Below are 26,963 nucleotides of genomic sequence, written 5' to 3'. Positions count from 1 at the left end.
GACCCCGCCTCGCCGCCGTCTCCCCCGACCCCATCTCTCTCCCCGCCCTCTGTAAGCTCTCTCCGTTTCTGATCCCTCTTGTTAATTTGCTTAGTATGAACCGTAGCTATTTAGTGCTAGTTAGTATGAACCCTAGGCTATTTTTAGTGTTAGTTAGTTAATTTAGTGTTAGTTAGTTAGTTAGTATGAACCCTTAGCAGCAGTTCCTAGGTACTAATTAGTTAGTAAGAACTAGGGACTAATTAGCTAGGTACTATTTTATTTTTATTTATAGTAAGTTTATTTTCAGTAAGAACTAATTGAATTAATAGAACATGTTAGTAAGAACTTGTTGCTATTTTTTTAGTTAAAGCAATTTTTCCCGTATCGACGTGGACAATGCCTATCCCGCATCCTCATCATCGAGTCGGTGGAGGACGGCACCTGCTTGACCAGATGGGCCATGTCCGGGACTGGGATCCACCGGGGTGGTACTGGGAGGCGCTACCTACCGGGGGGCGCAGGTTGGTGAGGAGCCAGCCTGTCGTTGACCCGAACCTTCTTTGGTGGTGGTCGCGTGGGCCAGTGACGATCCAGAGGCTCGAGGACTCCGCGGAGGTGGTGCATCACCGTGTCAGTGAGGAGGACACGCACGTCCGTTGCTACTTGTTTGCGTTGGAGCACAAGCCGTTCTCCAATACCTGGCAGGTTCTCCGGGGATCTCACTGGAGCTATGATCCCATGATGGTTCCTTCTCTGTGGGTGTCCACCGCCCGCGCCGATACCCGTTATGTGCTAGGGTTTTAGTTGTATTAGTGATGTTATATGTATGACACTATTTGTGATGTATTAGTGATAATATTCGACGATGTACGAACGTATGAGATGATTTACTTTTGCTTATTGAATGCATGCTAATTTGAGTCCTACAAGATATTTTGAAATGTATATCTTGTGTTGCTCAATATCCAAGTGGCCGATCATGTTTGCAGGTTACACCTTCGAGTGGCCTATGTTTTGCCGGAGTGTTGATTCATTTCCGTTCCGGCAAATTTCAGGCGCTCGATATGTCCTATTTTAGCAAAGGTCATGCCGGATTTTTCCGTGAATTTTGGCATGACTTGTGCCAGAATATGTAGGAAATATCGAGTGCCCCGGATTTGTGTGTTGAGTATCTTGGTAGTTGTCTTCGATCGATTTTCAATTAATGTTTTAACTATGAACATAGGAAATGTCTGACAACGAAAAGGATTTCGGTATTTGCAAATACTGCAAAGACGAGCGCGGCCTATGCGATGGAATCTTCCGAGATGATGATAGACGCTTCAGCATCAAGCTAGACGAGAACTTCGAAGTGGATACAGTAAGTCACAACGACAAGTCTTTTTTTGTAATTAAGCATGACATCTGCTTCATTTGCTTCAACTTATATTTTTTTTACTATTCTACTAGCGTATCCCCTGCCATGCAAGAGTTTTTGTATTGGATAAGATAGGTTTCAGTCATAGTATGGAGGAAAAGAAAGTTTACTTGAAGACCGAGCATGGTTATATTTTCCATGCAAAATTGTACAATTCAGACGACTACACCTATTTTGGATGCAAAACATGGCGAGCACTATGCAAGACTTATGCATTTGAGCCTGATATGGTTATCACCTTTGATATTCGTCCGGAAGATGATATTGAAGGTAATACCGACATTTGGGTCGATGTGCAGACGCCTCCAGTTATACCATTATGTAAGTTTCTCAACCATATTTATGTCTTTGATATTGTTTATTCAAAAATAGTTGACAACTAATTTGTATTGTCAGCTTATTTCGGTGCAAGCAAACATGTCCAGCGCTTGGTAGACAGGACCGTATACTGTCCTGGGGCTGAACTCAACTGCGAGGAGCTCGGTCATTATGTTTCATGGCTTGAGGATCTTGATACTGTCAAGACAAATTTTCTTCCTGCATTTAGAAATTTTAGTACTGAAAATGTGCGACCAATAGTGTTTGTAATGAATTATGGTCACATATATTTAGGAAGGATGGTAAGATTTTTACTATTTGTTATCAGTGCATCTTTTCCATACATTATTTTTGAAACTAAACTTCATTGCTAAGTATGTTACCATACGATGTTCTTCAACAGGGACTCCCGATGAATGTTGTGCCTTATGGGATCGAGACTAAATGTACCATGAGTATTATCAGCTTACGGCCAAGATATCCTACAGATTACTTTAGTGCATTCAAGATTAGCGACGGATGCTTAATAGTGCAAGACTGGACCAAATATGTGATGGGGGAGCGCAGAGAAGTACTAGGGGGCAGCAAACAGATGTGCTACCCACGATTAGGAGACAGGTTCATCTGCATGCTCCGGCTTGATCAAGGAGGAGAGTTATACATGTTTTATGTTATTTTACCTAAGAGAGAGCAGCAAGAGTGATTAGCTAGCTAGAAATGAGTTTGAGGATGATGATGTGCTACACTATATTACTATGATGATAAAATAGCTAGTGTTGGTGGTAATGACTATGATGATTATTATTAGCTAGTGTTAGTGGTGATTAAATAAATAATGTTGGTGGTAATGACTATGATGATGATTAAATAGCTTGTGCTGGCAGATTAGATTCAAGTGGAGGCAACATGTGGTGCACATCGAAAGTACTACTAGTCCAAACTAGATCAAGTTTGGATTAGTAGTATACTTTTGACATGCACCACATATTGCCTCCACTTGAACCTAATCCACCTTCATTTGACACACTGTTATGGTCATAATGATGTAAACCTCATAACTGGTATTGTACCAATATTTGTACGATGGCGCATAAATACACTCAAAATAAAAAAATAAAAAAAGTACTAGTAGCGATGGACAGAAAACACGCTGCAAGTAGTTACCTTAGCAGTAGCGTGGTACTGAACAAACGCTGCAGCTATTTGTCCTAGCAGTAGCGCGGGCGGGCACGCGCTACTGCTAAGCAATAGCTGTAGAGCCTTATTAGTAGTGCGCCTACCCGCGCTACTAGTGAGCACAAAACCAGCGCTACTACTAGGGTTTTCCCTAGTAGTGTGAGCTTTGATCGGTGGCACCCAGGATGGGGCTCGGTACCCTCTGAGCTTGAGTTTTGAACAAAGCTTGCCTTCCACGGCATGCCTCGACATGCTTGGAATAGCGAGTCCATGAACGAGCTTATCAACGACCTTGGAGGTGAGCTCGTAAGTATGTTTGTTCCTCCAGACAGCTGGGCTCTGACTGTTATGGCATGGATGAAGAAGCCGTCCACCATACCGAAGGTGATTGGTGTTGAGATACTGGTGCAGGAACCGGGATTGTACTATTTGTTTCCACCAAGGCCGCCACGGACCACGTTAGGGATGTACCTGTATCGAGTGTTCGTGCATGTCGAAGAAGTGGTCAATCCATCAATCGAAGTCCTGCCGCCGCCGCTGGTGCCAGGGTCCATCGACGACGTCCATTACAGGAGTCAACGTTAGACTTTTCCCGTATTGCTCGGAACGATGGATGGCACAGGGCCTACTCCATCGCGCGGCGGAGGCCACTGCTTCTTTTGGAGAAGAGGCAGGGCTGGCTGCCTGGATGTGCTCTAATTTGAGGTAACAATTGAATCTTGTCAGATAGTACTAGTTAAATCCGAGCTATGGGTTTGAAGCACTGATATGCCAGTACATTTGATTGTGACATGTTCTAATTTTGTACCTGAACTTTTTTTAGAAAGGGTTGTACGTCAACTTAATATGCTAGCAGAACTTATTGTGTTGTCTGTCTGTTTTCTTTGCACAACATTCAAGATATTTCCCCGTCATTTATAAAGACGACGAACCATTATGTACGACTTCGTTGGTTTCAACATAGCCCTTCCCATAGCGATCCACTGCTTCCATCCTGATTGTGCCGCCTGCGTGAAATTTTTGTATGCAAGTTCAGTGTGCTATGATGTTCTATATGATTGTGTTAACTATATAAGTTTTTACTGAGCATCAGCAATGCATATGGCTGAAAGATGTATTTACGAGCATCGACCGATGGGTCTCTCTCTCTCTCTCTCACACACACACACACATGCACACACACGCACACACACACGCACACGCACAAGTGGGACCCATTGAATTATTTATTTGCTCATGACAGCTTTTAATTAGGTTCCACTGTAATCTAACTTTTTTCTTAAGTTATTAATTGAGCTCAGTGACTTCAAAAAGTTGTACAGAAGCCTTGTTTGGGCCTTTTCGGCGTCGCTGAATGTGGGCTGAGTAAGCATGTTAGGTTGTACTGTACTACACAGGCCTTTTTTTTCAACATCAGCAATGCAACTGGGCCGACAGTTGTACACAATATCCGGGTCAACTTGTTATCCGCCCCGCTCGGCTGCAAAGTTTCCTAGGAGGTATGCATTAGGCTTAACAAGAAAATGGACTTTAAGAAATAATAAATGGGATGTAATTACAATAACTGGGCAATTACTATGCACCAAACACGTAATTAGTTTGAAAAATATATTATTTTTGGAATTTGGAAATTTTAATTTCATTACTTGTTGCGCGCGCAATATTTCATTGGATTTTAGCGTGATACAACTTTATTTTGAAATTATATTTAACCTGACTAGAAATTTCGGATAAAAATATTTCGGACCCATCAAAATGTGGGAATTTTTTTTGAATTCTGTTTTGAGCAGTTGTTTGAAATTATTAATCGTTGTCCTAGCTAGAAGTTGGGCTGTACTTTTAAAAAACTGTAAATGGGCTGTAGTAAATTCCATTAGAATTGAAAAATGGGTTGTACATTCTTACAAATCGCAAATGGGCTATATGTTCTCTGCCAAATCCGAGCTGTGGGCCTACTAAGTTAACGCGTACCAAGGGCTTTGTCAACTTAGTCAATATAAATGATTCTAGCTGTAGTGATCGTACGATGTCCATCCAACGGCCGTAGTGCTTCTTCAACCTCTGGTCTTCTTGCTCCAGCCGCCCAAAGCAGCGCCGGTCGTGTCACGTGCTCCTGCCTCCCGTGGCCGGCAGTGATGCCGCGGAGGCCTCACCGCCCCGTACTACTCCCACCGCTGGCCAGGCCATCCCTCTACTCACCCACACCCCCTGTTATTCTGCGGTGACGGCAGCCTCACACCACAGACAAACCAGTGAACCCTCGTACTCCTCTCCGCGCGGGCTACCACTGCTGCGTCTTCCCCGGCTCCGCGTCGTCCCCTTCCTAGGCCTCGCCATCGTCCAGACCACCGCCCTGGTGCTCTCGGCGCGGCGTGGTCAACGTGGTCAACGACCGACTTCCATCGGAAGAGTACTATACGTGGAGAGGCTGACAGCTGGGTCCACGCGGCCGCAAGGAAGTGCCTCCTTATTACGCGCAAAATAATTATTCCTCCACCTGACGGGCCACCTTATTTCGCGAAAAAAACGTTTCCCCCTGACTGCTGGGACCCACCGGACGGGCCAGCGTATTTTGCAAAAAAAACGTTCGCCGCGCTATCAGCTCGGACCCACCGGAAGTGCCTCCTTATTACGCACAAAAAAATGAATACTCCCCCTGCTAGCTGGGACCCACCATGGTGGGAGGCTGACTTGTGGGCCTACTAAGTTGACTGGGATGGGGGCCTTTGTCAACTTTAGTCCATATGAACGATTCTAGTTCCAGTGACCATACGATGTCCATCCAACGGCCGTAGTGCTTCTTCAACCTCTGGTCTTCTTGCTCCAGCCGCCCAAAGCAGCGCCGGTAGTGCTGGATGCTCCTGCCTCCCGTGGCCGGCTGTGCTACAGCGGAGGCCTCACCGCCCCCTACTATTCCCACCGCTAGCCAGGCCCTGCGGCGATGGCAGCCTCACACCGCAGCCGAACCAGTGAACCCTCGTACACCTCTCCGCGCGGGCTTCCACTGCCACGTCTTCCCCGGCTCCCCGTCGTCCCCTTTCCTAGGCCTCGTCGTCGTGCACCGCCCTAGTGCTCTCGGCGTGGCGTGGTCAACGTGGTCAATGTGGTCAAGGAACAACTTCCATCGGACATGGACTGTACGTGGAGAGGCTGACAGCTGGGTCCACGACCGCAGCAAGGAAGTGCCTCCTTATTACGCGGAAAATAATGATTCCTCCACCTGACAGCTGGGACCCACCAGACAGGCCACTGTATTTCACGAAAAAAATGTTTCCCCCTGACTGCTGGGACCCACCAGCTACATCTTCGCATGCAAGGAAGTGCGTCCGGGCAAAAAACAAAACGATTCGCCCCCCTGACCGCTGGGACCCACCAGCGACACCTTCGCACGCAAGGAAGTGCGTCCGGGCAAAAAAAACGATTCGCCCCCTGACTGTCGGGACCCACCAGCTACATCTTCGCACTCAAGGAAGTCCGTCCAGGCAAAAAAAAACGATTCGCCCCCCTGACTGCTGGGACCCACCAGCTATATCTTCGCAGGCAAGGAAGTCCCTGACAGTCGGGACCCACCTGGTCGAAGCGTACGTAGTGTTGTCATTCCGGTCGCGAACATGTACGTACATACTAGTCGATGTAGAGGCGCGCACGTGTCGTAATAGAGGCGCGCACGTGTCGCAGTAGAGGCACGCACGTAGCATGAACACATGCGTACAGCGGCGAGGGTGCAAGAAAGGAAATACGGCCACGTACGTACATATGGGAAGGGTCTCGAACGCCTACTCGCGCATATGTACATGGCTGGGTAGGAACGGAGAAACAGCATCATCGTCGTGTTCATGCGGAGCCAACCGGCTGGGTCGGAATGGAATGCGTGGTCGTGTTCATCGGGAGGGCTTGGACGGAACAGGCGATGGAAAACGAGGCCTGGCGTACGGCAGAACGGAGGAAACGGACCTCCTACGTTCGGAACGGGGTCCTGTTGATCGGGAGGGGTGTGACGTACCGCAAAACGGAGGAAACGGACCTCCTACGGTCGAAACGGGGGTCTTGTTGATCGGGAGGCGTGTGGCATACCGCAAAACGGACGAAACGGACCTCCTACGGTCGAAACGGGGGTCCTGTTCATTGGGAGGGGTGTGGCGTACCGCAAAACGGACGAAACGGACCTCCTACGGTCGAAACGGGGGTCCTGTTCATCGGGAGGAGTGTGGCGTACCGCAAAACGGGACTCCACGGGATACTGTTCATCTCCACCGTCGACCTCCTCCAGCCTCCACGGGCTACCGTCGACCTCCTCCAGCCTCAACGGGCTCCTGTTCATCCAGCCTCCACCGTGCGCTACTCCACCAGCTATTGTTCAACCACCCCTCCACCATCTACTGTTCATCCAGCCCTCCACCGTCTACTGTTCATCCAGCCCTCCACACCACGGGGTCCTGTTCAACCACCCCTCCACGGCCACCCCTCCACCATCTACTGTTCATCCAGCCCTCCACACCACGGGGTCCTGTTCATCCAGAAGCAACGCCACCACTCACTGTTCATCCAAACCCCCCCGCAACACTCATTGTTCATCCAATCGATCGGCTTCAGTTAGCAGCAGTAGCGAAGGAATCACTCCATCGGGTTCAGTTAATAGCCATCGATCGATCGCTCGGGTTCAGTAACGCGTAGCCTGCAGTGCAATCGCTCGGGTTCAGTTAGAGCCCAACACCTCGCCCGGGTTCAGTTAGAGCCAACGCTCGCGGGTCTGTGTACGAGAGAAACGCACACCTCTCGCCCCCGACCTCCCACCGTAACCGGCAACTCCCCGAAATTTTCCTCCCCCTCGCTTCTACCATGGTTTTTTCCGTCATGGACGGCCCAAAGAATGTCATGCAGCTGCGTCTCCGGCCCGCCCAGGATGAAAAGCCCATTTTCTGTCATGATTTTTTGTCATAGAAGTAGGAGCCCACCACATCTATGATGATACCTGGTTTTGTCACAATTATCGTCATAGAAGTGTCATATGTATGACAGAAAAAAAAATTCGTTCGGCCCAAAATGTCACGGATGTGTCTTTTTTTGTAGTGGGGCCTCCAAGCGCAGAGTTTTGTAGGACAATAGCAATTTTCCCTCAAGTGGATGACCTAAGGTTTATCTATCCGTGAGAGGTGTAGGATGTAGATGGTCTCTCTCAAATGACCCTGCAACCAAATACAAGAAATCTCTTGTGTCCCCAACACACCCAATACAATGGCAAATTGTATAGGTGCACTAGTTTGGCGAAGAGATGTTGATAAAAGTGTAATATGGATGGTATAAATATATTTTTATAATGTGAATAAATAAAAACAGAAAGGTAGAAAATAGTAAACGGGCACAAAAAACGGTGTTGCAATGCTTAAAAATGAGGCCTAGGGTCCGTACTTTCCCTAGTGCAACCTCTCAAGAATGCTAACATAGTTGGATCATATGATTATCCCTCAAAGTGCAATAAAGAATCACTCCCGAGTTCGTATTAGCGGAGAACAAAAGATAGGAATTGTTTGTAGGTCACGAAACCACCTCAAAGCTATTCTTTCCATTCGATCTATTCAACAGTTTGTACTAAAATAACACAAAGCTATTTTTTCCGTTCGATCTATCCTAGAGTTTGTACTAGAATAACACCAAAGCAAATTCATATTCATAATACTCAATCCACACAAAGAACTATAAAGAGACCCCAAAGTTTTCGTCGGAGAAAAATGTGCATCAACCCCTATGCATAGATTACACCAATATCACCGTGGGAATCAGCGAGTAGAATGCCATAACACATATCAAGTGAATCAATAAGATACCTCATTGTCACCTCAAGTATTCATATTGCAAGACATATATCATGTGTCCTCATCTCTGAATATTCAATACGACAAGGCAAAACTTTGAAAGGTCAATATTTAATTCATCATAGCAAGAGTATAGAGGGTAGAAACATCATATGATCCGACTATATTAACAAAGCCCATGATATAGATCACAAGAGAGAGAGAGAGAGATCAAACACATAGCTACTGGTACAAACCCTCAAACCGAGGGTGGACTACTCCCTCCTCATCGTGGTGTCCGCCGGGATGATGAAGATGGCCACCGGAGATGATTCCCCCCTCCGGCAGGGTGCCGAAACGGGGTCTAGATTGCTTTTCATGGATATAGAGACCTTGCAGCGGCGGAACTTCTGATCTAGGGCTACCCCCAAGGGTTTCGGAATATTTGGGAATTTATAGTGCAAAGAGGGGGTGCAGGAGGCCACCGACGTGGGCACAACCCACCTGGGCGCGTCGAGGCGCCAGAAAAAATCTCAAAAAAGTTACGCGGTGTTTGGACTCCATTTGGTATTGATTTTTGCGATGTAAAAACAAGCAAAAAACAGCAACTGGCACTAGGCACTAGGTCAATAGGTTAGTCCCAAAAATGATATAAAGTTGCTATAAAATGATTGTAAAACATCCAAGAATGATAATATAATGGCATGAATACTTCATAAATTATAGATACGTTGGAGACGTATCACGGAGCCTTTAGGCAAGTCCACGTACTCAACCATCATTTAGTCTTCTATGATTGCTAACACGCATCACGTACACATGAGCAAAACATTTCAACCGGACACAAAGAAATATAGGGGCTTATAGTTTCGCCTCCCAACACACTCACCTCAAGGGTGATGTCAACAATAATAACTTATGACACTCATATTCAACTGGACATATGTGCCTAGATCTTTCCTCACCACATGATGCTTGCCAAAGGAGAAAAGTAAATGGAATAGGGAGAAAAACTTTGACTCTTGCATAAAAGTAAATACATGAAAGTAAAAGATAGGCCCTTCGCAGAGGGAAGCAGAGGTTGACATGCGCTTTTTGTTTGTATGCTCAACCCCTTAGTGCAAGAGAACGTCACGTTATATTGCCCCTTGTGATGGCAACCTTTATTATGCAGTCTGTCGCTTTTATTCTTCACCATCACAAGTTCGTACAATGCTCAACTTTCCCTTACACTAAATGATCTCACACTTCTATAAGCAATTGTTATTGACCTTTTGTTGGGGAACGCAGTAATTTCAAAAAAATACCTATGATCACGCAAGATCTATCTAGGTGATGCATAGCAACAAGAGGGGGAGTTTTGTCTACGTACCCTCATAGACCGAAAGCGGAAGCATTATGACAATGCGGTTGATGTAGTCGTACGTCTTCACGATCCGACCGATCCTAGCATCGAAGGTACGACACCTCCGCGATCTACAGACGTTCAGCTCGGTGACGTCCCATGAACTCTAGATCCAGATAAGGTCGAGCGAGAGTTTCGTCAGCATGACGTCGTGTTGACGGTGATGATGAACTTACCGGCGCAGGGTTTCGCCTAAGCACTATGACGATATGACCGAGGTGGAAATCTGTGCAGGGGGGCACCACACACGGCTAAAAGATCAACTTGATCAACTTGTGTGTCTATGGGGTACCCACTCCCACGTATATAAAGGAGTGGAGGAGGGGAGGGCCGGCCCTCTCTATGGAGCGCCCAAGGGGGGGAGTCCTACTCCCACTAGGAGTAGGTTTCCCCCCTTCCCTAGTTGGAGTAGGAGAAGAAGGAAGAGGGAGAGGGAGAGAAGGAAAGGGGGGCGGCCCCCTTCCCAATTCGGATTGGGCTTGGGGGGGGCACCCCCACCTTGGCCGCCTCCTCCTCTCTTCCACCATGGCCCATTAAGGCCCATTAACTCCCTGGGGGGTTCCGGTAACCTCCCGGTACTCCAAAAAAATGCCCGAACCACTTGGAACCTTTCCGGTGTCCAAACATAGCCTTCCAATATATCAATATTTATGTCTCGACCATTTCGAGACTCCTCGTCATGTCCATGATCACATCTAGGATTCCAAACAACCTTCGGTACATCAAAACACATAAACTCATAATACCGATCGTCATCAAACGTTAAGCGTGCGGACCCTATGGGTTCGAGAACTATGTAGACATGACCGAGACTCACTTCCGGTCAATAACCAATAGCGGAACCTAGATGCTCATATTGGTTCCTACATATTCTACGAAGATCTTTATCGGTCAAACCGCATAACAACATACATTGTTCCCTTTGTCATCGGTATGTTACTTGCCCGAGATTCGATCATCGGTATCTCAATACCTAGTTCAATCTCGTTATCGACAAGTCCCTTTACTCGTTACGTAATGCATCATCCCGCAACTAAATCATTAGTCACATTGCTTGCCAGGCTTATAGTGATGTGCATCACCGAGAGGGCCTAGAGATACCTCTCCGAAACATAGAGTGACAAATCCTAATCTCGATCTATGCCAACCCAACAAACACCATCGGAGACACATGTAGAGCATCTTTATAGTCACCCAGTTATGTTGTGATGTTTTATAGCACACTAAGTGTTCCTCCGGTATTAGGGAGTTGCATAATCTAATAGTCATAGGAACATGTATAAGTTATGAAGAAAGCAATAGCAACAAACTGAACAATCATAGTGCTAAGCTAACGGATGGGTCAAGTCAATCACATCATTCTCTAATGATGTGATCCCATTCATAAAATGACAACTCATGTCAATGGCTAGGAAACTTTAACCATCTTTGATCAACGAGCTAGTCAAGTAGAGGCATACTAGTGACACTCTGTTTGTCTATGTATTCACACATGTACTATGTTTCCAGTTAATGCAATTCTAGCATGAATAATAAACATTTATCATGATATAAGGAAATATAAATAACAACTTTATTTTTGCCTCTAGGGCATATTTCCTTCAGTCTCCCACTTGCACTAGAGTCAATAATCTAGATTACATTGTAGTGGTTCTAACACCCATGGAGTCTTGGTGTTGATCATGTTTTTCTCGTGAGAGAGGCTTAGTCAACGGGTCAGCAACATTTAGATATGTATGTATCTTGCAAATCTCTATGTCCCCTTCCGACACTTGATGGCGGATGGAATTGAAGCGTCTCTTGATGTGCTTGGTTCTCTTGTGAAATCTGGATTCTTTCGCCAAGGCAATTGCTCCAGTATTGTCACAAAATATTTTCATTGGACCCGATGCACTAGGTACGACACCTAGATCGGATACGAACTCCTTCATCCAGACTCCTTCATTTGCTGCTTCCGAAGCAGCTATGTCTTACGCTTCATACGTAGATCCCGCCACGACGCTCTGCTTAGAACTGCATCAACTGACAGCTCCACCATTCAATATAAACATGTATCCGGTTTGTGACTTAGAGTCATCTGGATCAGTGTCAAAGCTTGCATCGATGTAACCATTTACAACGAGCTCTTTGTCACCTTCATAAACGAGAAACATATCCTTAGTCCTTTTCAGGTATTTCAGGATGTTCTTGACCGCTGTATAGTGATCCACTCCTAGATTACTTTGGTACCTCTCTACGTTACTTATAGCAAGGCACACATCAGGTTTGGTACACAACATTGCATATATGATAGAACCTATGGATGAAGCATATGGAATGACTTTCATTTTCTCTCTATCTTCTGAAGTGGTCGGGCATTGACTCTCACTCAACTTCACACTTGATGACCCACAAGTGTAGGGGATCTATCATAGTCCTTTCGATAAGTAAGAGTGTCAAACCCAACGAGGAGCAGAAGGAAATGATAAGCGGTTTTCAGTAAGGTTTTCTGCAAGCACTGAAATTGTAGGTGATAGATAGTTTTGTGATAAAATAAATAGTAACGAGTAACAAGTAAACAAAGTAAATAAAGTGCAGCAAGGTGGCCCAATCCTTTATGTAGCAAAGGATAATCCTGGAAAATTTCTAATAATGATAAAGGAGCTCCCGAGGACACATGGGAATTATCATCAAGCTAGTTTTCATCACGCTCATATGATTCGCGTTCGGTACTTTGATAATTTGATATGTTGGTGGACCGGCGCTTGGGTACTGCCCTTACTTGGACCAGCATCCCACTTATGATTAACCCCTATTGCAAGCATCCCCAACTACAACAATAGTATTAAGGTAAACCTAACCATAGCATGAGACATGTGGATCCAAATCAGTCCCTAACGAAGCAACGCATAAACTAGGGTTTAAGCTTCTGTCACTCTAGCAACCCATCATCTACTTATTACTTCCCTATGCCCTCCTCTAGGCCCAATAATGGTGAAGTGTCATGTAGTCGACGTTCACATGACACCACTAGAGGAGAAGACAACATACATCTCATCAAAATATTGAACGAATACCAAATTCACATGACTACTAATAGCAAGACTTCACCCATGTCCTCAGGAACAAACGTAACTACTCACAAAGCATATGCATGTTCATAATCAGAGGTGTAATAATATGCATTAAGGATCTGAACATATGATCTTCCACCAAGTAAACGAATAAGTATCAACTACAAGGAGTAATCAACACTACTAGCAACCCACAAGTACCAATTTTTGGTTTTGGATACAAGAGATGAACTAGGGTTTGAGAGGAGATGGTGCTGGTGAAGATGTTGATGGAGATTGACCCCCTCCTAATGATAGGATCATTGGTGATGATTTCCCCCTCCCGGAGGGAAGTGTCCCCGGCAGAACAGCTCTGCCAGAGCCCTAGATTGGTTCCACCAAGGTTCCGCCTCGTGGCGGCGGAGTTTCGTCCCGTAAGCTTGCCTTTGATTTTTTCAAGGGTAAAAGCGATGATATAGTAGAAGATGGACACCGGAGGCCCACCAGGGGGGCCAGGAGTTAGGGGGCGCGCCCCCTATCTCCTGGATAGGGTGTGGGCCCCCTGGTGTATTTCTTTCGCTCAAAAGTTTTTATTAATTCCAAAAAGTTGTTTCGTGGAGTTTCAGGACTTTTGGGGTTGTGCAGAATAGGTTTCCAATGTTTTCTCCTTTTCTAGCCAGAATTCCAACTGCCGGCATTCCCCCTCTTCATGGTAAACCTTGTAAAATAAGAGAGAATAGCCATAAGTATTGAGATATAATGTGTAATAATAGCCCATAATGCAATAATTATTGATATAAAAGCATGATGCAAAATGGACGTATCAACTCCCCCAAGCTTAGACCTCGCTTGTCCTCAAGCGGAAGCCGAAATCGAAAAATACGTCCACATGTTTAGAGATAGAGGTGTCGATAAAAAAATAAATACGTACATGAGGGCATCATGGTCATTCTTATAACAGCAACATGTATAGATTCCATTATATAATTTCTTATGCTCAAGTAACAATCAATTCACAATATCAAGTATGGTTCACAAACTTCATTAAGAACTAACAAACTATAATCTCAGTCATTGAAGCAATCGCAATTTATCATAACATCAGAAAGAGTCAACAATAGAGCTTTTCAGCAAGTCCACATACTCAACTATCATATAGTCTTCTACAATTGCTAACACTCACGCAATACTTGTGGTTATGTAGTTTCAGACGAACACTGAGAAAGATAGGGGCTTATTGTGTTGCCTCCCAACGTATTCACCTTTAGGTGATGTCAACAATAATAGCCCATGCTAACGAACATACAATTGGATATGTATATCACAATCTTTCAAACACGAAGAGCTTGCCAAAGGATAAAATGAAAAAGGGAAAGGTGAAGATCACCTTGACTCAAGCACAAAATAAAAGCATAAAGTAAGAACATGAAGTAAAAGATAGGCCCTTCGCAGAGGGAAGTAGAGGTTTTCATGCGCTTTTAGGGTTGGATACACAAAATCTTAGTACGAAAGAACGTCACTTTATATGTCGCTTGTGTATGGACCTTTATTATGCAGTCCGTCGCTTTTATTGCTTCCCTAACAAGATCGTATATTTTCTCCGCACTAACAAGTCATGCATATTTAGGGAGTAATTTTTATTGCTTGCACCGATGACAACTTACTTGAAGGATCTTACTCAATCCATAGGTAGGTATGGTGGACGCTCATGGCAAAACTGGGTTTAAGGGTATTTGGAAGCACAAGTAGTATCTCTAATTGGTGCTAGGAATTTGGCTAGCATGAGGGGGAAAGGCAAGCTCAACATGTTTGGAAGGTCAATGACAACATACTTTAACTAAGATGTGAGAAAACATAAACCATTACGTTGTCTTCCTTGTCCATCGTCAACTCTTTAGCATGTCATACTTAATGAGTGCTCACAATCATAAAAGATGTCCAAGATAGTGTATTTATATGTGAACCTCTCTTCCCTTATTACTTCCTCTTAATTGCAACGATGATCAAAACTACGTTTATCAACTCTCAACAACCTTTATGCCTCATCCTTTCTATGTGTGAAGTTATTACTATCCATAAGATCAATATGAACTCTTTTATTCTTTTTATTTTTCTCAAGATCATAGCAACAAAGCAAAATCCCTTGACTCAACACTAATCTTTATTATAGATAACTCACGGACTAGATTACAAAAAGAGAGCACTATGCAAAACTCAAAACTACTTGATATCAAAACTTCAATCTACTAGATCAAGATACTACTAAAAGGATCGAACTAAATAAAACATTAAAAATTGGAGTGTGATGGTGATACGATACCGGGGCACCTCCCCCAAGCTTGGCAGTTGCCAAGGGGGAGTGCCCATACCCATGTGATTATGTCCTCGGAGAAGGTGAAGTAGGAGTTTTTGATGATGTAGCCTTGTCGTCCATCTTCCAAGCCATAGGCTCACCATCGTAGAAGGATGATCAAGTCTCCGGGATCCTTAAATCTGCAGCCAAACTCATCCTTTTGAATCTATATTCATACTCACAGTTCTGGTTTTGCAGGTCATAGATCTGGGCTTGGAGGTGCTCGATCTTCTCTTGAAGCTTGAAGATGGTTTCCCCAATGACTTTGACATATAGCTTGTGGTTGTTGGTGAACTCTGTGATCATCTTCTGGTTAGCGTTGACTCCACGCTCCACCATCCCTTGGCACTTGAAAACTTGCTGCTCCACAGCTTCAAGCTTTGTCTCCACGCTTCCGGTACACCTGGGTCCCTCCACATCACGGATGTGTAGCACCCCCTCACGCATCTCAATGGTTTGAGGGTGTTGCAGCACCTCCACGAGATAGGGGTTGATAACCCTCTCGAAAAACTTGTCCTTGGGAGCACTTGGAGAAGCCATAATTCTCTAGATATGCAACAGAAAACAACTCGAAACGAAAATAGAGGATATTTGTGTGATACGGTGGTCAAAACCTCTGGGAGTATATATACTGAATTTTTACCGACCAAAATACGTAACATGCAAGAAAACGGAGTCCGGGAGGCACACGAGGTACCCATGAGACAGGGGGTGCGCCCAGTAAGGGGGGGCGCGCCCTCCACTCTTGTGGGGGCCTCGTGTCCCTTTCGGACTACTTCTTTCTTCCTAAACTTCTTAAATAATCCAAAACTGATAAAAATTGCCATTGGAGTTGTTTTGGAGTCGGTTTACTTACCGTACCACATACATATTCCTTTTTGGAGTCTGGAACGTTCTGGTAAGTGTCCCTTATGTATTCCTCCAGGGTTACGGTTTCAATAATATTAGTTTCAACATTAATAGGATTACCTAAAATGTAATGTTTAAATCTTTGACCGTTTACTACCCTAGGACTTGTGCCTCAAAGTTGTTGATCTTTATCGCACCAGAACGATAGACCTCCTCGATAACGTAGGGGCCTTCCCATTTAGAGAGAAGCTTTCCTGCAAAAAATCTTAAACAAGAGTTGAATAATAACACATAATCACCTACATTAAATTCACGATTTTGTATCCTTTTATCATGCCAGCACTTGACTTTTTCTTTGAATAGCTTGGCATTCTCATAAGCTTGGGTTCTCCATTCATCAAGTGAGCTAATATCAAACAACCTCTTCTCACCGGCAAGTTTGAAGTCATAATTAAGCTCTTTAATAGCCCAATATGCTTTGTGTTCAAGCTCAAGAGGTAAATGACATGCTTTTCCATAAACCATCTTATACGGAGACATACCCATAGGATTTTTGTATGCAGTTCTATAGGCCCATAATGCATCACCAAGTGTTTTGGACCAATTCTTTCTAGATCTATTAACAGTCTTTTGAAAAATTAATTTGAGCTCTCTATTGCTCAACTCTACTTGACCACTAGACTGCGGATGAAAAGGAGATGCAATTCTATGATTGACATCATACTTAGCAAGCATCTTACAGAAAGCACCATGAATAAAATGTGAGCCACCATCAGTCATAAGATATCTAGGGAATCCAAACCTCGGAAAAATAACTTCTTTAAGCATTTTAATAGAAGTGTTATGATCAGCACTACTAGTTGGAATAGCTTCTACCCACTTAGTAACGTAATCAACAGTAAATAAAATATGTTTATAACCATTAGAGGCAGGAAAAGGTCCCATATAATCAAAGCCCCAAACATCAAACGGTTCAATAACAAGAGAATAATTCATAGGCATTTCTTGACGTCTACTAATATTACCAATTCTTTGACATTCATCACAAGATAAGACAAACTTACAAGCATCTTTGAAGAGAGTAGGCTAATAAGAACCAGATTGTAGTACCTTATGTGCAGTTCTATCTCCAGCGTGGTGTCCTCCATATGATTCAGAGTGACACTTGCACAGGATCTGTTTCTGTTCATGCTCAGGTACACAACGTCTAATAACACCATCTACTCCTTCTTTATAAAGGTGTGGGTCATCCCAAAAGTAATGTCTTAAATCATAAAAGAACTTTTTCTTTTGCTGGTATGTGAAACTAGGTGGTATAAATTTAGCAACAATATAATTAGCATAATAAGCATACCATGGAGCAGTGCGAGAAGCATTAATGACCGCTAATTGTTCATCAGGAAAGCTATCATCAATAGGTAGTGGGTCATCAAGAACATTCTGTAACCTAGACAAGTTATCTGCAATGGGGTTCTCAACTCCCTTCCTATCAATAATGTGCAAATCAAACTCTTGGAGCAGGAGAACCCATCTAATGAGTCTAGGCTTAGCATCTTTCTTTTCCATAAGATATTTAATAGTAGCATGATCAGTGTGAATAGTAACTTTGGAATCAACAATATAAGGTCTAAACTTATCACATGCAAACACAACTGCTAAGAATTCTTTTTCAGTGGTAGCATAATTTCTTTGGGTTGTATCAAGAGTCTTACTAGCATACTGGATAACATTCAATTTCTTATCGACTCTTTGCCCTAGAACAGCCCCTACAGCATAATCACTAGCGTCACACATAATTTCAAAAGGTAGATTCCAATCAGGTGGCTGAACAATAGGTGCAGTGATCAAAGCTTTCTTAAGTATTTCAAATGCTTCTACACAATCATCATCAAAGACAAAAGGAATATCTTTTTGCAATAAATTAGTCAGAGGTCTAGAGATCTTAGAAAAGTCCTTAATGAACCTCCTATAAAAACCGGCATGACCAAGGAAACTTCTTATACCTTTTATGTCCTTAGGACATGGCATCTTTTCAGTAGCATCAACTTTAGCTTTATCAACTTCAGTACCTCTCTTGGAAATCTTATGCCCCAAGACAATGCTTTCATTAACCATAAAGTGACACTTTTCCCAATTCAGGATGAGACTAGTGTCTTCGCATCTCTGCAAAACTCGATCAAGGTTGCTCAAACAATTATCAAAGGAGGATCCATAAACAGAGAAGTCATCCATGAATACCTTGCAAATCTTTTCACAAAAATCAGAGAATATAGCCATCATGCATCTTTGAAAGGTAGCAGGTGCATTACATAAACCAAAAGGCATACGTCTATAAGCGAAAGTACCAAAAGGGCAAGTAAAAGTAGTTTTTGCTTGATCCCGCTGAGACATGTATTTCAGAGAAACCAGAATAACCATCTAGAAAGCAGAAATGTGTGTGTTTGGACAGTCTTCTAGCATTTGATCAATAAAAGGTAAACGGTAATGATCTTTCTTAGTAGCTTTATTTAGTTTACGAAAATCAGTTACCATCCTATAACCTGTAATAATTCTTTGCGGGATCAATTCATGTTTATCATTAGGAACAACAATAATACCTCCCTTTTTAGGGACAGAATGGACAGGGCTTACCCAATCACTATCAGCAACGGGATAAATTATACCTGCCTCAAGGAGCTTTAGTATCTCCTTTCTTACCATTTCTTTCATTTTAGGATTTAGTCGTCATTGAGGATCTCTAACTGGTTTGGCATCGTCCTCCAATTTAATTTTGTGTTGGCATAACGTGGGACTAACGCCCTTACGATCATCCAGAGTATATCCAATAGCAGCTCGATGCTTCTTCAGAGTTTTGAATAATATTTCTTCTTCTTGCTCTGAAAGGTTAGCACTAATAAAAACAGGATAGATTTTCTTTTCATTGAGATAAGCATACTTAAGATTATCAGGTAGAGGTTTGAGTTCAAACACGGGATCACCCTTGGGTGGTGGGGGATCCCCAAGAATTTCAATGGGAAGGTTATGTTACAAAATAGGTTCCTGTTTAAGGAATAATTCATCTATTTCCCTTCTTTCTTTCATAAACATATCATTTTCATGGTCTAGCAAATATTGTTCTAACGGATCAGTAGGAGGCACGGCAATAGAAGCAAGACCAATTATTTCATCTTTACTAGATAATTCTTTATCACGGGGTTGTCTACGAAATTTAGCAAAATTAAACTCATGAGTCATATCATCTAAGCCAATCATAACAACATCCTTTTTGCAATCAATCGTAGCTTTAACAGTGTTCAAGAAGGGTCTACCAAATATAATGGGACAAAAGGCATCTTGTGGAGAACCAAGAACAAGAAAATTAGCAGGGTATTTAACCTTCCCACACAAAACGTCAACATCTCTAACAACCCCAACAGGTTTAATGGTATCCCTATTAGCAAGCTTAATAGTAACATCAATGTCTTCTAATTCAAGGGGTGCAATGTCGTGCATAATTTCTTTATATAAATCATAAGGTATAGCGCTAGCACTAGCACCCATATCACATAAGCCATGATAAAAATGTTCTCCTATTTTAACAGAAACAACAGGCATGCCTACGACAGGTCTACGTGTCTTAGTATCTGGCCTAGCAATATTAGCAGTCTCTCCACAGGAATAAATAACATGCCCATCCAAATCGTCATCCAAGAGATCTTTAACTATAGCAATACTAGGTTCAACATTAATTTGCTCAGGAGGTGTATAAGTCCTAGTATTACTCTTACGAACAACAGTCGAAATTTTAGCATGATCCTTTATCCTAACAGGAAAAGGTGGTTTCTCAACATAAGTAGTAGGAACAATAGGATCACTATAAGTGATAGTCTTTTCTTCAACTATAATAGGTGCAACTACTTTATCTTCAACAGGAGGATTATATCTAAACCACTTCTCTTTAGGGAGATCAACATGAGTAGCAAAAGATTCACAGAAAGAAGCTACTATCTTAGAGTCAAGTCCATACTTAGCGCTAAATCCACGAAAAACATCAGTATCCATAAAAGATTTAAGACAATCGAACTTAGGTGTCATACCTGACTCCTTACCATTGTCGGAACCCCAATCTTCAGAGTTGCGTTTAATTCTTTCCAATAAGTCCCATTTGAAATCAATAGTCTTTAGCATATAAGAACCAGCACAGGAAGTATCGAGCGGGTTGCGATTATCAAGAGAAAGTCGAGCATAAATGTTTTGAATAATCATTTCCCGAGAGAGCTCATGATTGGGGCATGAATATAACATTGACTTAAGCCTCCCCCAAGCTTGAGCGATGCTTTCTCCTTCGTGAGGCCAGAAATTATATATGTAATTACGATCACAATGAACAAGATGCATAGGATAGAACTTCTGGTGAAATTCCAACTTCAATCGCTTATAATTCCAAGATCCCATATCATCACATAGCCTAAACCATGTCAATGCATCTCCCTTCAAAGATAAAGGGAAGACCTTCCTTTTGACAACATCATCGGGGATACCTGCAAGCTTAAATAATCCACAAACTTCATCCACAAAGATAAGGTGTAAATAGGGATGCAACATTCCATCTCCTGCAAATGGATTGGCTTGCAGTTTCTCTATCATACCCGAAGGAATCTCAAAATAAATATTTTCATAAAGTTCAGTAGGTTGAGGAGCAACTCTGCTCTTCTGGTTGGGGCGAAGATGCCCCAAACAAGCCCCTCAAATGATTAGTTTCCATAGTGACAAGTAACAGAAAATTTCAGCACACTATATAAATGTTTCCTTACCAAGTTCCACTCACCAAAAGCGCTGCACTCCCCGGCACCGGCGCCAGAAAAGAGTCTTGATGACCCACAAGTGTAGGGGATCTATTGTAGTCCTTTCGATAAGTAAGAGTGTCGAACCCAACGAGGAGCAGAAGGAAATGATAAGCGGTTTTCAGTAAGGTTTTCTGCAAGCACTGAAATTGTAGGTGATAGATAGTTTTGTGATAAAATAAATAGTAACGAGTAACAAGTAAACAAAGTAAATAAAGTGCAGCAAGGTGGCCCAATCCTTTTTGTAGCAAAGGATAAGCCTGGACAATTTCTAATAATGATAAAGGAGATCCCGAGGACACATGGGAATTATCATCAAGCTAGTTTTCATCATGCTCATATGATTCGCGTTCGGTACTTTGATAATTTGATATGTGGGTGGACTGGTGCTTGGGTACTACCCTTACTTGGACAAGCATCCCATTTATGATTAATCCCTATTGCAAGCTTCTGCAAGTACATCAAAAGTATTAAGGTAAACCTAACCATAGCATGTGACATGTGGATCTAAATCAGCCCCTAACGAAGCAACGCATAAACTAGGGTTTAAGCTTCTGTCACTCTAGCAACCCATCATCTACTTATTACTTCCCTATGCCCTCCTCTAGGCCCAATAATGGTGAAGTGTCATGTAGTCGACGTTCACATGACACCACTAGAGGAGAAGACAACATACATCTCATCAAAATATCAAACGAATACCAAATACACATGACTACTGTCGTGGATTTGTCACGGCAGATGTCCTCATGAAAGGACTTAGTCGTGGAGCCATCGCTACGGGTTAACTTGAAGGGGTTAAAGCAGACACAAAGACACAAGGGTTTATACTAGTTCGGCCCCTTCGATGAAGGTAAAAGCCTACGTCTAGTTGTGATGGAATTGATGTGGTTTCGATGGCTAGGGAGCAAACAAGCTTCACCTAGGCTCGAGTTGTTGTTGTCTGTCCTTGAACCGCCGCCGGGTCGTCCCCTTATATACACGGGTGACGCCCGTCTGTCCATAGAGTCCCGCACCGGTTCATACTCGTATCCCGGTTGGTCTCTCTCTATTCCTAACTTACAATACAAGTTTACATACCAAGCCGGTTTACGGCTACAGGTTCTAACCGACTACAGGCCTTGGGCCTTCATCTGCTTAATAACCTTTACACTACTAATGAAGTTAACCCGGCCCAGGTAGGCCGGTTCACGCCCAGTGGTAATATCCCCAACATTAGGCCCCAGATTGATTTGAACTGGTTCATGTCAATCCTTCACAAAAATCTTTGTCTTCAACATCTTCTGGTAATTGGTAAACCGCCATGTCGTCATCATCTCTGGTTGCTGCAAACCGGCATGACGTCATCATGAAGTTAACATTTATAACGCCTTCTTTTATTAATAGACCTGCGATACCCAAGGCAGCAACTCCACGTCCGGATCTTGTGGCTCCTGGATTCGCGCGCCTGACACACGTCCTTTGCCTTATAAATAGGACCGAAGGGTCATTTCCTTTTCTCCCCTTCGTCTCTTTCTCTTCGTCTTCCTCGCGTCGCCAGCCTCGGAGCTCCGCCGTCGCCATTAACCTCTGCCTCGTCTTGGGCCGCTGCATCAACCTGAACATTCCAGAGCACTGCGGTATCTTTCCGCATCTTCCTCGATTCCGGTAAGCCTTCTACTCTTCTTAACATAGATCTGTTCTAGGGTTTCATGTTCTTGCTGTGCTCCTCACTTGTTCATGCTTGTACCTAGATTCCTGGATAGATCTGTGAAACCCTGCTCTGATTAGCTGTAGTCTTGTAGCATCCACCTGTAGTTTCACGCTCAAGTCCATAGATCTCATCTACATACCTGCCCATTGATTCACTTCCGCTCTGCTTTAATCTTTTGAATATTTTCTGTTTTTCTGAACTTGCTTCAGATCCATTACTACAATAGGACCTTGTGAAACTTGTTTCTGCATACTTAGCCATCCGCATCCTCAATTGCTTTCAATGCTTAGATCAAGCGGTTTAACTTAGTATAGAAAAAGTTAATAAACCGGTATATACCATTAGTCCCCTTGTTGAACCGCCAGAACTCTTTGGCCATATGATGCCACTTCATAAAAATCCGGTTTAAGTATACTGCCCCCGGTTTAGCCTTGTTCATACCAGTGCCCTCTTTTATCCAACATGTTCTTGAACCGGAATCACCTATTTCTTGTAGATCTCACCATGGCCAAACAAGTATATGAGTGCAACTGGGTTCCTTCTCGTGTTACAGAAGCCCAGTTGGATGATTTAGTCTCGATCGGCGCTTTAGACAGCAAAGAGACTATCCACTGGAGGGTTCCTGGTAATGAATGTCCTCCCACACCTCAAGAGGGAGAGGTTGTGATCTTTGCGGATCACTTAGCCCGGGGCTTCAAACTGCCCGGCTCCAAATTTTACCGGGATGTACTAGCCAATTTTCAACTTCGCCCGCAAGATATTGGCCCCAATTCCGTTACCAACCTATGTCACTTCCAAGTGCTCTGTGAGGTGTACCTTCAAGAGAAACCCACAGTAGAATTGTTCAGAGACTGCTTCCACTTAAACCGCCGCACAGAATTTACTGACGGTCCCAATACCGAATTGGGCGATATGGCAATTCAGAAAAGGAAAGAAATCACTTATCCCCATGCCAAACTACACAGTCACCCCAAGGAATGGAATGCAACATGGTTTTACTGCAAAGATACTTCCCCTGGTGATGAAAATCCTTTGCCTGGCTTTCGTCCGGAACGGCTCAGCAATACACACCCCTTCCCACAAAGGTTAAGTGCCAAGGAGAGGAGTAAATACGCTCCGCAATTATCCAAACTCCGCGCCTTCATGGCCAATTGTTTAACAGGAGTTGATCTCGCACGCTGTTGGATATCATGGAGCATACTGCCTCTCAGCCGGTGCTCCGGTTTGATGTGCAAATATACTAGCAGTGTTGATGACCCACTCTGACACACCAACATCCAGCTCTCCGATGATGAAGTCACAGAGGCTGTGAAGAAAATGCTGAACGAATCGGAGCATCTCTACGCTCAAACCGGCCTGCCCCCTTTCTGTGCTACCAACAAACAGCCAGCTGTAAGATTTTGATTGTACTTTTTACTGAACCTGTTATTGCTATCTCTGTCTGACATCAAGTGCTGCTTACCCAGGGTGATAATCCGTTTTGGAGCAAGAAGCTTACACAAGACAAACCGGAGAAAGCAGATCGGCCAATCCGGCCAAAGACCAAGGTCGTCAAGAAGCCTACCAAAAAGAGGAAAACCACTGCTTCATCTGATCCGGCTGTTGATGACGATGTGGGTAACTCGGACCCTGAGGTAGAACTCGATTCACTAGGCCTACCTTTTACACGCCTTATTGATAATGATACTTGTCAGGACGACGCTGAAGCCAGTAATGCTGATGTCGCTGAGGTAATTACTCTTTCTTCCTATTCGGATCCTTTGCCTTTGCCAAAATTTCACCAGGCAAACCGGAAAGTTAAATTTTCTCATCCCCTTGCTTATTTGGATCCCAAATTTCTTATGAAGACTCAGCAACATGAAGCTCGCCGCACAACCCGGCACAGCGGCCAGGTAGTTACCTCCGCCGGTTTACCGAATAGTCCGGTTCGAAAACGCCGCTCTGAGGTCTCCGACCTTTTTATTAATTTATGTTCTAAAGCGGGTTTCATCCGTCAACCTCTTAATCCGTCCGACTCCGATTATCAGGTTACTTCCCATTCTTCCTCTAGTGAATCGTCGACCACTCAGCTGCCACCACTTAAAACGGTTCTTGGGTAAGCTAGTCTGAACATATGCTTCTGGTATACCATGTTACAACTTATGTTGTTCCTTGACTTTTTGTTTCTCTTTCAGGGCTAAACCTAAACCGAGCAAGAAAGCCCGCCAGAATAAAGCGGCCGAGGAAGATGCTGCCCTTGAACAGGACAAAACACCAGATCTTGAAGCGTTCGTTCCTGAAGATATTCCCAATGATCCTCCTTTGCAAGATGATGCTATTACTGATAAGAGGCCTATCGATACCTCAGTCCCTGTTGACCAGCCTGCCAGCTCCGTCCGGATCGATGGATCTCGCAGTCCTTCAAAGCCTGATGATAAACCGACCGCGCCAACGCAAACCGGCGAGTCCAAGGATGATGACGTTGTAATTACCGGCGTAGGTCGCTTTGAACCAGGGAATCCCGTCGCTTTGGCCAAGCATAGTGTGAAAGAAGATTCTCCTGGCATGAACAAAGGCAAATGGGATGTTGATCTGGAAACATATGCTGCTCTGAGTGCCCAAGATGTTCATTCTGGTTATTTGAACCGGCTATATACTAGTCGTGATTGTGAAGCTGGCCTGGTAAAGATAATGAGAGACAAATTTGAGGTAACTTCCTTGCGCTTCTTCTTTCTTTAATTACTGCTATTGTAGTAATCCTCCTAGCCCCCAAGGGCCGGTTTGTAATCTTCTTCAAACCGGGACTTGAATATAGTCCTCAATGCTTTGAACTCCATCAATGTAGCCCCCAAGGGCCAGTTCAACTTAGTATAGTTAAACCAGGACTCCAATAAAGATTAACATCAGAACATAACTGAGCAAATAGCCATTAGCCCCCAAGTGCCAAGTTGAATACCTGTATTGAGCTTGGGACTTTTGCGATTTAGTAATAGAGGAAAATTGAAGGTGCATTAGCCCCCAAGTATCAAGCATATAACTTGTTATGTGGTTGGTACTTCAAATTCTTGTACCATTTGTTGAAAGCCAAGCACTGTCTTCATACAGGCTGAAGGGAGGATAAAAGAAGACCGGATTACTGATCTGCAGGAAAGTTTGAAAACCCAGCAAGCTGAAACCGACAAGGCAAGGGAAGAATTAACCAGCGCTTTGAGTATGATAGAACAGCTGAAGGAGGGCTTCGAGAAGGAGCAGACTGATTGGGCCACTGAGAAGGCCGATTTAATAAAAAGAGCTGAAAACGCTGAAGCTGCTCTTAAACCGGTGGTAGATGAGCTGACCGCCGTAAAGTGGCAAGTACATTCCATGACCGCTGCTATCTTTGGTAAGTTCCTTTTGGTTTCTTGGACAACTCTGGCTTGCTTATGATAGATCCGGTTTGTGATCTTTCCTGTATTGTTACAGGTAGACGCATTGGTCACTTAGGGTCAGATGTTCGGAAGAAATTGAAGGCTGCCTACACTTTAATTGAACAGCTGTATACCGGAGCGCAATGGATCATCACCACTGCATCGCATAACAATCCGGCACCTTCCTTAATCCAAGACACTCTTAATAGGTTGTCAATGCTTCCTGCTTGGATTGAAGAACTAAAGAAATCTGCTGCTCGAACCGGAGCCATTAATGCCTTGATCCGGGAAAAAGCATGGGTGCCGGATTTCGATCCTGTTGAAGCAGCTCAAGGCTATCCCAGCTTGAAAGAAGATGGCTCAGAGTTCAATGAAGATGATTTGAGGGCAATAAACCGTGTAGTACGCCCTCTGGCTTGTCAATTGGCTGAAGAGGCAGACTTGTCGCATTATCAAGCCCAGTACAATGATCAGAACAAACGAGTGCCTGCACCAACTCCTGAAGCGGAGAATCTGATTCCTCCAACCCGTAAGCATACTTACGCTCCTGATATTGAACCGTCTTCTCTGATCCATGAAGAAGCTGTCTTTCAAGCTTTAATGGGAATCGACTGGACCACTGTTGATTTCCAGCCAATGGATAGAGATGAGGAAGCTGAAGCGGCGCGGGACGATCCACAACCGTCAGACCGGATTGATGAACAGACTTGAACCAGAAGCCGGTTTAAGTGGGTGCT

This window comes from Triticum dicoccoides, chromosome 5B (assembly GCF_002162155.2).
Source record: "Triticum dicoccoides isolate Atlit2015 ecotype Zavitan chromosome 5B, WEW_v2.0, whole genome shotgun sequence".
In the NCBI taxonomy this organism is placed as follows: domain Eukaryota; kingdom Viridiplantae; phylum Streptophyta; class Magnoliopsida; order Poales; family Poaceae; genus Triticum; species Triticum dicoccoides.
This window is presented reverse-complemented; position numbering follows the sequence as displayed.